The following is an 18,759-nucleotide window of genomic DNA, read 5'->3' as shown; positions in this document are numbered from 1 at the left end:
CCTTTCCAGCCTGACTTCCTCATTAGCTTCTCCCCACGTGAAGATATTGAAATTGCCCCCTTATTCTTACCTCTTCCCAAACTTACCCACAGGGCGTCTCCAGCCAAGAATGTGTGGCGGAAGAGGAGTTACACATTTCACCCTCAAGAACGGAGAGCCCAGTCTGTACTCCTGCAGTAAAGAAACCACAGTTTCCCATCTAATAATTCAGGGAACTTCATCACTTTTTAAAAACTATGTGGAGTGAAAGTATTGTAAAAGCTTGTGCTGACGGGGAAGATATGCATGCTTGTACTAGAATTATGGGGTTTTAAAGCTCTGCTCAGTCAGGAAAAGGATTTAGGGTATGTATTCAGAGAGAAGGCAACAGATGCCAAGAGCCACTGAGACATGTTTTTCTTTCTCCAAATTTATTCAACGGTTCTTTCTTGAATACCTACTATGGGCTGACACATGAAAAGTCAGATTCTCCCAAATGCCTGAGCATAAATCTAGGTTTCACTTAGCCAATTTATTTTTAATTCTTTCCTATTGCTAAAGTTCCTATTTAGTTTCTAGGCAAAACATTTGTAAATGGAAACTTAGCACCTTTGAAACTTGCAGTGTGCTCCGTACAGTTAATTTTACTAACGTGTAGCCTTCTGCTAGTCTATTTTCTTTCCTGAGACCATTCTGATTAGTCTGTGGAGAGATGAGCAGTGTTAGAAACCTGTAAGAAATATGATCTTAGCAATTCGGTAAGTTAAATCTCCAAATATGTAATGAGTGAACGGAATATTGGGACATTGGAAAGCACTAAGGTAAGGCTTCCAGCTTCGTGGGTCTAACGAGATGCTTGAACGCCAGCAGACATTTTAGATGGGTTAGCCACTTTTAGTTGGAGTGGTCAGTGACATAGAACAAGAAGTATCCATGTTACTATGCAAGAAACAGGGTCCTTTTTTTTTTAATAATGTCTACTTATTTTTGAGAGAGAGAGTGTGAGCAGGGGAGCAGCAGAGAGAGAGGGAGACATAGAATCTGAAGCAGGCTCCAGGCTCTGAGTTGTCAGCACAGAACCTGATGTGGGGATTAAACTCATGAGCTGTGAGATCATGACCTGAGCCGAAGTTGGAAACTTAACAAACTGAGCCATCCAGATGCCCCAAAAGAGGGTCCTTTTCAGTTCAGGTTTCAAGCAAAAGAAAGAGTAAATAATAATATGATGATGATGTTAACAGTCATGGAATACCTACCACGTGCTGTATATAATGATTATATATATGTGTATACATAAATATACACACATATGCTGTATAGTATTTATATAATGCTTTATATGCTTTATCTCTTCTCCTTATCCACCAATTTTATGAGGTATTCTTCCACGGAACAAATATCTGAGGAGCTGGGCCAATGCTAGAAGCTGGGAAAGTAATGGTCAGCTAAATCAGGCACAGTGTCTGTTCTTGTGGAGTTTACATTGATGGAAAGAGATCAACAGATCATCCCCAAACTCCAAAGGTTTGGAGTTTATTCTGAAATATTCTGAAGAAAAGGAACAAAATTAGAAGAAATTTTAAAACAAAGAAATCTGACTTAGACTGGGTGTGTTAGTGGGTGGGGTGGTACAGGGATGTGACCTGTAAACTGAGGGAGCTGTTATTTTGTTATCCACACCCGCTTTGGTTTTAAGAGTTCAGCTTTTTATTGAGCAGATTACAGAAGAAGTTTAGTCAAAAAGCCCATGTCATCATCAGATTCCTCGGATTCTTCTTTCTTTGCTTCCACTTTCTTCTCCTCAGCCTGAGCCTCCTGCTGGTGGAGCGCCAGCTGCTGGGCCAGGTCCACCAGCCCATACACTGCAGGTGAGACTCCTGATGTTGACATTGGCCAAAGCCTTTGCAAACAAGCCCAGCCAGAAAGGTTCAACATTTACAACTGCTGCTTTAATGAGGGCATTGATCTTATCCTCCGTGACCCGTCACCTCATCATTGTGCAGGATGAGGGCTGAGTAGAAGCAGGCAAGCTCCCAGACCGAGGCCATGGTGCAGGTGGGTGCTGAGTGGGTGCTGCCAGGCGCTGTGCTAGTCACAGGGTGAAGTGAGGGCCTCACCCTATTCTGGCCGTAGCTTCCTTAGAAGAATGGAGCACGTTAGCAGCAGCTGAGGAAAAGCTGTCTATCCCCCTTTTACAGGAAATTTAGACTTGCAAATCTGTCTGACTTCAAAATCCATGTTTTTCAAAAGATAATCTTCCCACAAGTAGGCATTAAGGTCTTTTCCAGCCACACAGCACAGAAAGAACACAGCTGCCAGAGTTGGAGAATTCTAATCTTTACACAAGGCATGCATGCTCTCCACATTCAAGATAGAAGGGCAGAATTCTGGCCCTAAAAATGCCATTTTGGAATAAACAGTACTATATTAGGGGAGACTAAGAACTATTTGCAATTAGTAGTAAGAGCCAAGAAACAAGAATAGTCATGCTACAGCAGACCAAATGAGATGTGACTCAGAGGGAAAATCCATTGGTTGGGTGCCCTAGCCAAAGTGGGAAATGGGTAATGGTTATTCCCACATCCATAAGGAATACCTTCAGAATGAAATCAGAGGCTATTGAATGCACTATACATTATTGTACATATACTGGTGTTATAAGCACAGAAACTTCACATTTCTCATTATAGGATTGGGTTTCATACACTCCAAGCAGTAGTTTTAGCGTCCTCATGAAATCCCAGGTTAAAGACCCTCTATAACTGAACTGTTTTTTTCTGACTTTAGAGCCAGGATTTTTGGTGTTCAGGCATCAGGTTCACTAATGGAACCACATCATAAGTTTATTTCGGCCCAGATATAGTCACGTTACACAGTCCTATAGTTATGGAATGGCATTATAAAAATTAAAGGTACCATTTGATTTAGTAAAGGGAGAGAGAAAGAGAGAGAGAGAGAAATAGAAGTGCTTAGAGATGAAATTAGCATGGACTGATTATTCAGGTGAGGCTTACTCAGGAGGTAGGACTAAAGCTATGCCTGAAAGGACCAACAAAATTAAAATTTGGGAGAGAAGAGAAGAAGTTAAGGGAAAGGCATTTCAGGTAAAAGGAAAGAGAAAACCAACTGTCTGAGATATGTTTGGACTGGGAGAGTATGGGAAGTAATATTAGGAAGTTCAGATCACCCCATATATTGGAAAGCTTTGAAAAAGTATGAAGGGTTGGAACTTGATTTGGGGGCATTAAAAGTGATGAGGTCCTTTGAGCAGGACATAACATGAAAAAATACTTTAGTAGATCATATTAAAGTCCTTTCTGGGATGGATTAACAGACATAAAGGCTACAAAGAAATTGGTTCAGTCAATAAAAATTTGAAGAGTTAAATTTTACCCTGAGAGCACTGAGTATATTAAAGTTTTCTTGGTTAGAACAAGACATGATGAAAATATAGGAAAGGATATCCCAGAATATTTTCAGAGAGAGATCTGAGGGAGCAAAGACTAGAATCACACAACTGCCACAGTGTGAAATTTCCACAGCAATATATTCCTTAGGTTAAACAACTATGCTATGACTACATCATTTGATGGGAGAATGACATTCATTAAAAATTTAGAAAGAAGTATTTAATCAACTAAGAGAAAAACAAGGGAAAAAGGAATCAGGGACCCAATACAGGACCTTCTTTGATTGAATAATGGAAAAATAAAAGAAATAATAGAACACATTGGCAGGAAGGTCACCAACAGAGCGAGAGATCAGAGTAAGGCACCACAGTGTAGCCTGGGGCTCCTTAGGAGACAGACCAAGAGTAGTGGATGCCAATGGGTGGAGGGTAGAATGAAGGAGTGGATATGAGGAGCCTATCAGTAAATAGAGAAGCTAAGAAAATCACAGACAGGCACTAAAATGGGTATTGCACAATATTTCTTTGAAACCATAAAGACATTTCTCACAGCCCCCAATATGCATGGAGAGAAATGCCCTAACTTTCTACTGCATACACCTAGTCAAGTTATTGCTGTTGTTATTGTTTTTGCTTAGCAAAAGAACATGCCTGCTACCCTATTCCCCTTTCTTGGATAGGTAAACATGTATATAGATGCTTAAAAGATACAGCTAATTTTATTTATTTATTTATTTATTTATTTATTTACTTTTGTGAGAGTGAGAGAGAGAACATGAGTGGAGGAGAGGGGCAGAGGGAGACAGAGAAAGAATCTTAAGCAGGCTCCATGCTCAGCACAGAGCTGATGCAGGGCTTGATCCCACAACCCTGGAATCATGACATGAGCCAAACCCAAGGGTGAAGCTCAACTGACTGAGCCACCCAGGTGCTCCACAGCTAATTTTTAATTGTAGGTTTAAAACGTTGTGAATATAGTCACCCCAAGGATTTATAGACTATTAAAAAGATTTAAAACTCAGTTCCTGCTTGATTGGGTTTATACATACGTTAAGTACTTAAAAATGAAGGAATAATCATCAAGTTTAAACTTTTGCACCCTCTAAAGGAAACATTTGTTCTAATATAGTCATTTTGATATGCATTCTATATAATAAACTCCTTATTCATCTGCATTAGACTATGGAACTGGGGCTTCTGGGTGGCTCCATTGGTTAAGTGTCCCACCTCTCTTAATCTTGACTCAGAGGGTTAGTGACATGGAGCCACATTGAGCTCTGTGCTAATGTCGGGAAGCCTGATTGGGATACGTCCTCTCTCTCTGCCCCTCCTTTGCATTCTCTCTCTCTTTCTCTCTCTGTCAAAAGAAATAAACTTAAGAAATAAAAAGACTACAGAACTAAAGCTACTTTGAGTCATTGTCACAAGAAACAAGAGCTCTCTGATTAGAGAGAGAGCACAATTACTGATTAAGTAATTGTTAAGTAAGGATCACTTACTGTCCTTTCTTGGAAAGTCTCTGTTGAAATAAGCTGTAATAATTTGAGTCATGTGAGTGACACTGAAGTTTCAACCATGTATAAACATTGCTACCCAAGAGTGACAAGGTTTTTGACTTTAGAAACTCAGAAGATCTGAACTGCCAAAGAAGAGATCTTTTTTTTTTTCAAACGTGTGAAAGTAGACATTTAAACAAAATTTTTACAGTGAGAAACCTGGTAATTTCAACAATTTTAAAATCTGTTCTTACTGCTTAAATTGTAAGTCAAATTCTGTATTATTTACGTAGCAATTTTCTATTTAGAATATCAATTTCTAAACCTGGCTGGTTATTAGACTCCTTTAGGGATTTTTTAAATAAGGAAATTCCCAGCTCCACCCAAGATACAAATCAAAATATCCAGAGTTTGGGAATATTTATGTTAAGAAAAGCTCTCCAGCTGATTCTGGTGTGGATAGAGTTTTGAAAAACACTGACTTAGAAGCTACAGCATCAAAAAATTTTAATAGGGTTACTTAATGGGTGAGTTTGGTGCCATCTATCAAATGTAATAAGGGGAACACAGCTGAAAAATGGGTGGATAAATGTAGAGTCTGAACATCTGAGGGAACAGTCAGTTTCTGTAAGAGGGCAGGAAGAATTAAAGTTGGGGTATAGCCAAGCCACCAGGACCAAGAAAAAAGGGAAAGGCATTAAAGCTTAAGTGGGTGAATGACAGGGGCAATAGCGTGGGCAGGCACTGCTGAGTTCACATGTACTGAAGGGAAAGACTGGAAGGAAAAACTAAGTTCTAAAGCCAGCTCTTCCATAGTGATATCTTTCATCAGGATTTGTAGTATTCTCCCAGTTGCATGGGCCAAAGGTCTAAGGTGCTGACCCCCTGAAATCGAAATGTGCTGGTGTCTGGTCTCAAGGAGTCTAGATAGCCGTGAAATCTAGAGTCAAGGTTACTAAGTAAAAGTAAGTGCCTGATCTGGCATCCAGAAAATAGCACATTCCCAATTGTGGATTGTATGAATTTATAAAAGTCATATGAATTAAAGACTATAAGAACCACATAAATCAGAAGAAAAAAAATTATATCACTTTATATGATATTCAGTGGTGAAACCAAGAGAAGTTAGTGATTGGAGAATAAAAAGGGGAATAAATGATTATGCCCAATTTCTGGTTTGAGGAAATTGCCTGAATGGTAGTACTTATTTACTTATTTATTTATAAGTAATACAAATATGTAAATGGCATATAAACTTAATTTATGAATGGTATATAAATTTATATGGTATATAAACTTATTATAAATAATTAAATGATAGTACTATTTATGTATTTATTTAATTTATTTAATTTAATTTTTTATTTTTTTAAATTTACATCCAAATTAGTTAGCATATAGTGCAACAATGATTTCAGGAGTAGATTCCTTAGTGCCCCTTACCCATTTAGCCCATCCCCCCTCCCACAACCCCTCCAGTAACCCTCAGTTTGTTCTCCATATTTATGAGTCTCTTCTGTTTCATCCCCCTCCCTGTTTTTATATTATTTTTGTTTCCCTTCCCTTATGTTTATTTGTTTTGTGTCTTAAAGTCCTCATATGAGTGAAGTCATATGATTTTTGTCTTTCTCTGACTAATTTCACTTAGCATAATATCCTCCAGTTCCATCCACCTAGTTGCAAATGGCAAGATTTCATTCTTTTTGATTGCTGAGTAATACTCCATTGTATATATATACATATATATATACATATATATATATATATATATATGTATATATATACCACATCTTCTTTATCCATTCATCCATCGATGGACGTTTGGGCTCTTTCCATACTTTGGCTATTGTTGATAGTGCTGCTATAAACATGGGGATACATGTGTCCCTTCGAAACAGCACACCTATATCCTGTGGATAAATGCCTCATTGTGCAATTGCTGGGCCGTAGGGTAGTTCTATTTTTAGTTTTTTGAGGAACCTCCATAATGTTTTCCAGACTGGCTGCACCAGCTTGCATTCCCACCAACAATGTAAAAGAGAGCCTCTTTCTCCACACCCTTGCCAACATCTGTTGTTGCCTGAGTTAATGTTAGCCATTCTGACAGTTGTAAGGTGGTATCTCATTGTGGTTTTGATTTGTATTTCCCTGATGATGAGTGATGTTGAGCATTTTTTCATGTGTCGGTTGGCCATGTGGATGTCTTCTTTGGAGCAGGGTCTATTCATGTCTTTTGCCTATTTCTTCACTGGATTATTTGTTTTTTTGGTGTTGAGTTTGATAAGTTCTGTATAGATTTTGGATACTAACCCTTTATCTGATGTGTCTTTTGCAAAAATCTTCTCCCATTCTGTCGGTTGCGTTTTAGTTTTGCTGATTGTTTCCTTCACTCTGCAAAAGTTTTTATTTTGATGAGGTCCCAGTAGTTCATTTTTGCTTTTGTTTCCCTTGTCTCTGGAGATGTGTTGAGTAAGAAGTTGCTGCAGGCAGGATCAAAGAGGTTTTTGCCTGTTTTCTCCTCAAGAATTTTGATGGCTTCCTGTCTTACATTGAGATCTTTCATCCATTTTGAGTTTATTTTTATGTATGGTGTAAGAAAGTGGTCCAGGTTCATTCTTCTGCATGTCGCTGTCCAGTTTTCCCAGCATCACTTGCTGAAGAGACTGTCTTTATTCCATTGGATATTCTTGCCTGCTTTGTCAAAGATTAGTTGTCCATACGTTTGTGGGTCCATTACTGGGTTCTCTATTCTGTTCCATTGATCTGAGTGTCTGTTCTTGTGCCAGTACCATACTGTCTTGATGATTATAGCTTTGTAGTGTAGCTTGAAGTCTGGGATTGTGATGCCTCTTGCTTTGGTTTTCTTTTTCAGGATTGCTTTGGCTATTCAGGGTCTTTTCTGATTCCATACAAATTTTAGGATTATTTGTTCTAGCTCTGTGAAGAATGCTGGTGTTATTTTGATAGGGATTACATTGAATATGTATATTTCTTTGGGTAGTATCAACATTTTAACAATATTTGTTCTTCCTATCCAGGAGTGTGGAATCTTTTTCCACTTTTTTGTGTGTCTTCTTCAATTTCTTTCATAAGCTTTCTATAGTTTTCAGTGTATAGATATTTCACCTCTTTGGTTAGATTTATTCCTAGGTATTTTATGGTTTTTTTGTGCAACTGTAAATGGGATCAATTCCTTGATTTCTTTCTGTCGCTTCATTGTTGGTGTATAGGAATGCAACTGATCCCTGTGCGTTGATTTTATATCCTGCAACTTTGCTGACTTCATGAATCAATTCTAGCAGTTTTTTTGGTGGAATCTTTTGGGTTTTCCATATAGAGTATCATGTCATCTGCGAAGAGTGAAAGTTTGACCTCCTCCTGGCCGATTTGGATGCCTTTTATTTCTTTGTGTTGTCTTATTGCAGAGGCTAAAACTTCCAATACTGTTGAATAACAATGGCAAGAGTGGACACCCCTGTCTTGTTCTTGACCTTAGGGGGAAAGCTCTCAGTTTTTCCCCATTGAGGATGACATTAGAGTTCGGTTGTTCATATATGGCTTTTATGATCTCTATGCTCCTTCTATCCCTACTTTCTTGAGGGTTTTTATCAAGAAAGGATGCTATATTTTGTCAAATGCTTTCTCTGCATCTACTGAGAGGATCATATGTCCTTTTTTTTATTGATGTGCTGAATCACGTTAATTGTTTTGCAGATATTGAACCAGCCCTGCATCCCAGGTATAAATCCCACTCGGTCGTGGTGAATGATTTTTAATGTATTGTTGGATCTGGTTGGCTAATATCTTGTTGAGGATTTTTGCATCCATGTTCATCAGGGAAATTGATCTATAGTTCTCCTTTTTAGTGAGGTCTCTGTCTGGTTTTGGAATCAAGGTAATGCTGGTTTCATAGAAAGAATTTGGAAGTTTTCCTTCCATGTCTATTTTTTGGAACAGCTTCAAGAGAATAGGTGTTAACTCTTCCTTAAATGTTTGGTAGAATTCCCCTGGAAAGCCATCTGGACCTGGACTCTTGTTTTTTGGCAGATTTTTGATTACTAATTCGATTTTGCTTACTGGTTATGGGTCTGTTCAAATTTTATATTCTTCCTGTTTCAGTTTTGGTAGTATATATATTTTTAGGAATTTTTCCATTTCTTCCAGATTGTCCATTTTATTGGCATATAATTACTCAAAATATTCTCTTCTTATTGCTTGATTTCTGCCATATTGGTTGTGATCTCTCCTCTTTCATTCTTGATTTTATTTATCTGGGTCCTTTCCATTTTCTTTTTGATCAAACTGGCTAGTGGTTGATCAATTTTGTTAATTGTTTTAAAAAACCAGCTTCTAGTTTCATTGATCTGTTCTACTGTTTTTTTGGTTTTGATAGCATTAATTTCTGCTCTAATCTTTATTATTTCCTGTCTTCTGCTGGTTTTGGGTTTTTTTGCTGTTCTTTTTCCAGCTCCCTAAGGCGTAAGTTTAGGTTGTGTATCTGAGATCTTTCTTCCTTCTTTAGGAAGGCCTGGTTTGCTATATATTTTCCTCTTATGACCACATTTGCTGTGTCCCAGAGGTTTGGGGTTGTGGTGTTAACATTTTCATTGATTTCCATGAACTTTTTAATTTCCTTGTTAACCTCTTGGGTAGCCCATTCATTCTTTAGTAGGATGTTCTTCAGTCTCCAAGTATTTGTTACCTTTCCAAATTTTTTCTTGTGGTTGATTTCGAGTTTCATAGAGTTGTGGTCTGAAAATATGCACGGTGTGATCTCGATCTTTTTGTACTTACTTAGGGCTGATTTGTGTCCCAGTATATGGTCTATCCTAGAAAACGTTCCATGTGCACTGGAGAAGAATGTGTATTCTGCTGCGTTAGTATGAAATATTTTGAATATATCTGTTAAGTCCATCTGGTCTACTGTGCATTCAAAGCCATTGTTTCCTTGTTGATTTTTTGATTAGATGATCTGTCCATTTCTGTGAGTGGGGTGTTGAAATCTCCTACTATTATTGTATTACTATCGATGATTTTCTTTACGTTTGTGATTAATTGATTTATACATTTGGGTGCTCTTGCATTTGGTGCATAAATGTTTACAATTGTTAGGTCTTCCTGGTGGCTAGACCCCTTGATTATGATATAATGCCCTAATCCATCTCTTGATACAGTCTTTATTTTAAAGTCTAGATTGTCTGATATATGTATGGCTACTCCAGCTTTCTTTTGTTGACCATTAGCATAATAGATGGTTCTCCATCCCCTTATTTTCAATCTGAAGGTGTATCTAGGTCTAAAGTGGGTCTCTTGTAAACAACATATAGATGGATCTTGTTTCTTATCCATTCTGTTACCCTATGTCTTTCGACTGGAGCATTGAGTCCATTGATGTTTAGAGTGAGTACTGAAAGATATGAATTTATTGCCATTATGATGCTTATAGAGTTAGAGTTTCTGGTAGTGTTCTCTGGTCCTTTCTAATCTTTGTTGATTTTGATATTTATTTATTCATAAATATATTTTTTTCATCTTTTCTCCCCTCAAAGAGTCCCCCTTAAAATTTCTTGCAGGGCTGGTTTAGTGGTCACAAACTCCTTTAATTTTTGTTTGTCTGGGAAACTTTTTATCTCTCCTTCTATTTTGAATGACAGCCTTGCTGGATAAAGAATTCTTGGCTGCATATTTTTCTGATTCAGCACACTGAATATATCCTGCCACTCCTTTCTGGCCTGCCAAGTTTCTGTGGATAGGTCTGCTGCAAATCTGATCTGTCTTCCCTTGTAGGTTAGGGACTTTTTTTCCCTTGCTGCAGTCATGACTCTCTCCTTGCCTGAGTATTTTGTGAATTTGACTATGATATGCCTTGTTGATGGTTGGTTTTTATTGACTCTAATGGGGGGGGGGGTCCTCTGTGCTTCCTGGATTTTGATGTCTGTGTCTTTCCCCAGGTTAGGAAAGTTTTCTGCTATGATTTGCTCACATAACCCTTCTACCCCTATTTCTCTCTCTTCCTCTTCTGGGATCCCTATGATTCTGATGTTGTTCCTTTTTAAAGAGTCGCTGATTTCTCTAATTCTTAAATCACGCTCCTTTGCCTTAATCTCACTCTTTTTTTTCTGCTTTGTTATTCTCTATAAGTTTGTCCTCTATATCGCTGATTCTCTGTTCTGCCTCATCCATCCTTGCCACCGCTGCATCCATCCGTGATTGCAGCTCAGTTATAGCATTTTTAATTTCATTCTGGCTATTTTTTACTTCTTTTATCTCTGCAGAAAGGTATTCTAATCTATTTTCGACTCCAGCTAGTATTTTTATTATCGTGATTCTAAATTCTGGTTCAGACATCTTGCTTGTATCTCTGTTGGTTAAATACCTGGCTATCGTTTCTTCGTGCTCTTTCTTTTGGGATGAATTCCGTCGTTTTGTCATTTTAAAGGGAGAAAAGGAATTAATGAGGTAGAAAAATTAAAATTAAAAGAGTATTAAAATTAAAAAATTAAAAACACACCCACAAAAATCAAATAAATGATGCTAGATCCTAGGTGTGTTTTGGTCTTGGTGTTGAAAGTGGTTTGACAGATTAGAGAAATAAAAGGGGGGGGGGAAGGCAATCGTTTGAGAATTTGAAAAAATGAATACACTGAAGTAGACTAAAATGAGATGATGGGAGTAAAATAGAATTTGAAAAAATATACACAAAAGTAAAGAATACAGTAGAAAAAATTAAGGAAAATATGTGTAATAAAAATTAAAAATAAAAATGAATTTTTCTTTTTCTGTATTCAAGAAAAAGGAAAGAAACAAAAAAGAAAAAATTTAAAAAAGGAAATTGTTTCAAAATTTGAAAAAGTAAATACACTGTAGTAGACTAAAATAAAATGATGGAAGTAAAATAGAATTTGAAAAAAATTTACACAAAAGTAAAAAATATAGTAATAAAAATTAAAGAAAAATGTTTTTAATAAAAATTGAAAATAAAAATGAATTTTTCTCTTTCTATATTCAAGAAAAAGAAAAGTGTAAAAGAGAAAAAAGAAAAGAAAGAAAATTGAATAGATGGACCTGCTGACAGATTGAAGTAGTACTGAAATTATTTTGTTTTCCCCTAGAAGTCAGACTATGTAGTGCTTTATAGTGCATAAACTAAGCGGGGCAGTGAGACTTGTGTTCTTGAAGATCAAGGTTGGCCCAGTTGGGCCAGGCTTGGTGTAATGGCTCCGCTCTACACTAGATGGCGCTGCTAGCCTACTGGGGTGGAGTGTTATGGCACCCATAGGTGCCATGCGTATGTGCATGTGCGGGAATGGTGAAAATGGCGCCACCCAGTTACCCAGTCTCTAGTATCTGAACTCTGTTCTCCCGGATCAACAATCGCACACCTGTCCTCTGTTTTCAGCTTTCGTCCACTCCCCACTTTTTCACTGTCTGTGACCAGGCCCCAGGCAGTACCTCTCTCCTGAGTTTTGTCTCAGATGCGGCTGTTTTCCCCAGCCCCTTACTTCTGAAAGACTGTGGTCTTGACCCATTCCGCCCCTCTGTGGGAGGGTCTCACCAAGCAATGGCCAAATGAGCAATGGCTGAATGTCGGATGCACCCAGAAACACTTGCTGGACCCTGCTGCTGCTGGTGCCCCAAGACTGCGGCCAGGTGCCAGCCCGCCCCAGAACAAGTTCGTGAGATAGTATACCAGCAGCTTTTCAGGGATTATGGAAAATCACAACACACATCTGGCACCAGTCTTCACCCTTAATGACCTTGTTCCAGCACCGGCAAATGTGGCCATTTCCTGGGGTCTGCTGGGACCAGGTGGCTTCAACAGTCTCTATCAAATATCCTGCCAGCAGTGGAACAGCTTTTCCCCATGTGGCCTGAAAACCTGGACCCCACTCTGGTCCTGGAGATTCGCCCTTCCCACCCCAGCACTGCCAGGTATCAAGCTGCAGAGCAGACTTTGCCTCCCTTTTTTTTTGTTTTGTTTTGTTTTTTTTGTTTTTTTCAATATATGAAATTTATTGTCAAACTGGTTTCCATAAGCCTCCCCTTGTTTACAGTCTTAATGGGATTTAAACTCTCTCCTTTCTCCTTTCTACCTTTTTAGTTTAGTCCCTCTGGCTGTTTCCAATTTTCCACTTTCTCTCCAGCTGCTTTTGGGGAGGGGTGCTTTTCCCGTAGTCTCCCCACCGCCACCCCCCCCAGTCTCTGTCCTATCAGCTCGCAAAAGCAAGCTCTCCAAGTTCACCTCTTCGTGCCACATACCTGCTGAATTCTGTGGTTCAGGTTGTGCAGGTTGTTGTGTTAATCCTCCAATCAGTTTTCTAGGTATAGGATGGTTTAGTGTTGGTCTGGCTGTATTTCATGGACGCGAGACACACAAAAGACTTCCATGCTGTTCCGCCATCTTGGCTTCTCCCCTCTCCTCTTTATTTATTTTAAAATTTTAAAAACACTTATTTATTTTTGAGAGAGAGAGACAGAGAGAGTGCGAGCATGCTCATGAGAGTAGGGGAGGAGCAGAAAGAGGGAGACAGAGGATTGGAAGAAAGCTCTGTGCTTTGAGCCCAGAATGGTTGGAACTCAGGAACCATGAGATCATGACCTGAGCCAAAGTCAGATGTTTAACCGACCGAGCCACCCAGATGCCCTGGTAGTACCATTTATAATGGTAGGAGTCATGGAAGGACTAGCAAGTTTGAGGAATAGATGGAAAAAAAATTACTCTGGTGTTATTGAACTTGAGATCTGTGAAAGATCCCAATAGAGGAGTGCAGTAGATAGGCAGATATATGGGTCTGGACCTCAGGGTATAAAACACAGAAGAGAAAATTGTATTCACAGGTAGATAGGGTGGATAAAATTTCCCAAGGGAAGATAGGAGATAAGAGGTGAGAAAGGGGACTAGGACAGAACTGTTTTAAGGATAGGGAAGATGAAATGGAGCCCACAATGTAACCAAGATGTAGCAAGAGGAATAAAACTGCAACAATGGCAACTTTTATTGAACATTACTCCATAATGGGATGGTTCCGGCACTAAACTATGTGGTTTTTCACATACTATCCCAGTGCTCTTCACAACCTATGCAGATAGATGCTATTATTACCATTTTACATGTGAATAAAACAAGCTTAAGTTACATCAGATGGTTGTACAAAGAGATGGAAAACAAGAGAAAGATATCATAAGAGAACAGAATATCAAATAGCCAAGGACCAGAAAACTAACACACCAAGAAGTAAGAAAGGCCAATAAACTCAAGAGTGAAAAGGACAGTGAACTGAGGAACACAGTAGGTGCTAATGCATTGGAATAAGGTCTCTGCAAATAACTTACTAAAGCTTTTTTCTTTCTCTGAATTTACCAACAGTGACAATGATAGAACTCTATTGTACTGAAGTATTGAACAGAGTAGGTTTGTGAGGAAAAAAGGATTTTAGCTCAAAATCTGTTTAAAGAAACTGACAATCATCAAAACATATAAATGTTAGAATAAACTAGATGAGATGTGTAAAGTCCTTATAAAGAAAAGTATATATTTATATATTGGGAGTTGAAAATATTTAAATAGATGATTTCGAATAAGCTTTTTTCTGAACTAAGGACTCAGTGTTATAAAGACAATCAAAAACATGCACTATGGTGCATGTACTATGGTGCATAATTAGTGCTAGTCCACTTGCTAGCCAGTAACTTACTGAGCCTCTCCTTGCCTCATTTTTCTCATCTGCAAAATATGGATAATAATAACACCTACTTCATAGTGTGGCATGTTACTTATCTATCACCAAACAACACTACTTAACAAACTACCCAACGCTCAATGGCTTAAAGCAACAGTAATGTACTTTTACAGATTTGAGCATTCACTGGGCCAGCTCTGCTCCAGCCGTTTCTCATCTCTTCCTAGGATCAGTGGGATGGACATATGTTCTTCTCAGGGCATAGCTGAAGCTCAAGAGAGAAAGCCCAACCAAGCAAGCACATATCAACACTCCATTTATCTGCTTATAATTCACTGGCCAATGCAAATTTTATGACTACACCCAGAGTCAAAGGGTGGGAAATGCATTCTTCCTAGGATGAGGCTACCAAAAAGTTGTTGATGCAGGATTAGGTGATAAAATGGGGCCAATAATTAAATTGACCACAGTTGTTGTTAGAATTAAATGAGTTAATACTGGAAAGCACATATGCTTTATAATTTATAATAGAACAGCATTTGGTCCATTGCAAGCAGTATTTTTTAAAAATTTTTTAATGTTTATTTATTTTTGAGAGAGATAGAAAGCATGAGCAGGGGAGAGGCAGAGAGAGAGGGAGACACAGAATCCAAAGCAGGCTCCAGGCTCTGAGCTGTCAGCACAGAGCCCGACATGGGGCTCAAACACATGTGACATCATGACCTGAGCCACCCATCTGCCCCATTGTAAGCAGTATTAATGCTTTTTTTAATTTGTTATTCCTATTATAATTATTCCTAAATTAATTTATATTTTAATGTCATTCCCATCAAAACCTCAGTCCAATGATAATTCAAAACTCAGCATAAGGTAATATTTTAAAGAAGAGTAACATAGATGAAACAAGCTGTGCCCCCAAATTGACATGAGGTAACCACTTTTAAGCTATCCCCTATCACTGGGAAAAGTCTAATGCTATAGCAATCATTATAAAGAATAAAAAGCCTCTGCACTGTTACTTAATACACTGTCTTCTAACAATATAACTCTGAGGCTCATTCCACTGTTGGTTTGAAAGCTCCTAGTTTGCGAACTCTTCTTATATGCATGATAAACTCTTATCAAATGACATAAAGGTCCCACCCAACCATAGATAGAACATATTACTATATAGCAATAACTTAATGCTGATTAGTGAAAGAAAGGAGGAACCAAAAACTGATCCGATCCTATAGGAAAACAATATGTGAAAATAAACTTTTTGAAATAAAAGAAAGTAAGTAAGCATTTAGAATGATGGACAGAGTAATAGGATAACTATATAACCACACTAGGAAGATCAATCTGTATTTTATAGCACATAACAAGAGAAAAGCATAACTGGTTGAAGTTGGAGAGCTAAATAAAAAAAGAAAAAGAAAAAGAAAAAGAAAGCCTGACAGAAAATTTAAATGACTATATTAAATACATGTGGGGAAACTATTCTATTTTTGATTTTTAAATGATAAAGCGATTTCAATGATAGATGATTATAAAATACTTATTACAGACTATTAAATCAGAAGTTTTAACTGAGGCACCAAGATTCAAAGCTGTGATTTTCCAAAAAGGTGTGCCAGAACAAGATGCCAATTTTCAAAGGAGATTATTGAAAACCAGTTTGACAACTCTTAACATTCTTACACATACAAAGGTATTAAAAGGGTCAGAGTATGTGGAGACTGAAGAGTATGTGTGAAGAGCCATTTTAATAAAATTATTGGTATGCTCTGAGAACTCTAACCCTGCCTACGTGAGGCTGAGGAGGGAGGTGCTGACAGGAGCTCCTAAGAGTCAAGTGCATGAATGAAAGCAGGCCTTGAGTCGTCTTTGGTCCTGTTCTGGAAGTCTCCTGCAAGCTTAATCAGATAAAATATTTATCTTATTTGTAAGGAAAGGAATATAAACTAAAGCAAATTATCATAATTTTTATACCTATTAAACTAGTGAAAATAATGGTATGTAATATGTAGTACTAGTAAGATTGGAATGATACCGTGCTCTGTTGAGAGCATTGTTTTATTTTTGTTTTATTTTTTTTTCAGTATATGAAATTTATTGTCAAGTGGGTTTCCATACAACATCCAGTGGAGAGCATTGTTTTAATATATCTTTTTCCAAAAAACAATATAGCAATATATGTCACAGTATCACATACAAACTATACAAATATCTCTACACATTAGCTCAGTAATACCATTTTTTGACACTTATCCTAAGAAAATAGTAGAATAAAAAAGGTGTATTAATAAAAATGGTCATAGGAGCACTAACAACAATAGAAAATACTGAAATAGTCTCAATGTTAAAAATAGGAAAGTGGGTTAAATAAATTATGAGTCATCAACTTGCTGCAATGCTATGACCACTAGAAATGATAAATATGAATATAATAGGACATAAAATTTGCATATAATGTAATGCATAGTGAACATAAGAACATAAAATATTTTGTACACCAGAACTATATATACAAAATATATATGTTAAAATATAAGATATATGTTTGCATTTCTTTTTTGAAAAAGTTTTTAATGTTTTCATTTGTTTTTAAGAGAGAGAAAGAACGAGAGAGAGAGAGAGAGAGAGACAGTCTGCAAGCTGGGGAGGGGCAGAGAGAGAGGTACACACAGAATTCAAAGCAGGCTCCAGACTCTGAGATGTCAGCACAGAGCCTGACATGGGGCTGGATCTCACGAACCGTGAGATCATGGCCTGAGCCCAAATGAGCCACCCAGGTGCCCCTGTTTGCATTTCTTATATATTGCTTCAAACTAGTAAGTTTGAATAACTGAGCAGAGACATATTAAAAAGAATAGAAGGTGACAAGAAATTAAGGAAGAAAGAATAAAATTAATTGAATGGAGTAAAGTCTATTACATAGGACACAGAGTGAGGGGAAGCCTCAGAGATATGAATCAGACGTGGCTTCATGGTCCAGCTCTTCCTTTTATCTCTTTGAGATTTAAGGCAACTCACTTAACTTTTCTGAGCCTCAATGACCTCAAGTAAAAATAAAGGGTTAGATGAAAACCATCCCTAAAATTATATCCTTTGTTTCCCTTTTTTGTTCCTTTTCTCTCCCCTTAATGAAAGAAAGTGCAGGATTTCTAGGGCATAAGCCAGCTGGATACCAGGCAAATTGATGAAGTCAGAGATTTCAAACAGAAGCCAACTAGAGGAATTTATTTCTTTTCAAAAAAATGTTACACCATCTTCTCATCGTGAGTATTCACTGTAGGCTTATATATCTTGTTTTGCTAAGAAAAAAAAAAACTCAAATTTTGTAAATACCTTACCTCCTTCCTTACTTGAAACATAAAACGATATTTGAAGACTGGGTTCAGATTTGAGTTCCGTTATTCATCATGATGCAAGCTCTTGGAATTCCAACTGTTCTCAACTGTCAAGAAAGAAAGTAATATCTTCCCTATCTATTTTGACAGGGTCGTTCTAAGAACCAAATTAAAACAATATACATGAAAGGGTTTTGAAATCATCAACTACCATATACCTGTACGTTCTTCATCTCTGCCTAATTTTCTTCATTTCTCTGACTTCAGAAAACCCCTAGAGCAAATGCATGACTCAGCATCCATTGAAAAGAGTATGTGGAATTTTAAACCTAAATCAATGGTTGTGGAAAAGTCTGGTTAACTTTCCACATAAAAATAAGAGCTATGAGGGGCGCCTGGGTGGCTCAGTCGGTTGGGTGTCTGACTTCGGCTCAGGTCATGATCTCCAGTCTGTGAGTTTGAGCCCCGTGTCAGGCTCTGTGCTGACAGCTCAGAACCTGGAGCCTGTTTCAGATTCTGTGTCTCTCTCTCTCTCTCTCTGACCTTCCCCCATTCATGCTCTGTCTCTCTCTGTCTCAAAAATGAATAAACGTTAAAAAAAATTTTTTTAAATAAAAAAAAAATAAGAGCTATGAATATTAAGAAGTCCATAACCAGCTTAAAGTGAAAGATCATTTCAGAATCATAGCTTTCTAATAGAAGGTAAACATCCTGGCTAGGCCTACCCCTAACATTGCAGAGCTGGTGTCAAGATTAAAAATGGAGGTCTATATGCCATATATTTAAATATATGATATTTAAATATCATATAGAATAGAATGGTATGTAATATAATATATTTAAGTATATTTTAAATTTTT

General features: G+C 37.6%; 1 pseudogene; it reads right to left on the bottom strand.

Moving 5' to 3' along the window:
- Positions 1-1,675: 1,675 nt before the first annotated feature.
- LOC131507168 (large ribosomal subunit protein P1-like) lies at positions 1,676-2,027 on the bottom strand (annotated as a pseudogene).
- Positions 2,028-18,759: the final 16,732 nt, after the last annotated feature.

Source organism: Neofelis nebulosa, chromosome 3 (genome assembly GCF_028018385.1).
Source record: "Neofelis nebulosa isolate mNeoNeb1 chromosome 3, mNeoNeb1.pri, whole genome shotgun sequence".
NCBI classification, from domain to species: Eukaryota; Metazoa; Chordata; class Mammalia; order Carnivora; family Felidae; genus Neofelis; species Neofelis nebulosa.
Note: the sequence above shows the minus strand (reverse complement) of the source record. Positions and strands in the feature narration are given on the sequence as shown.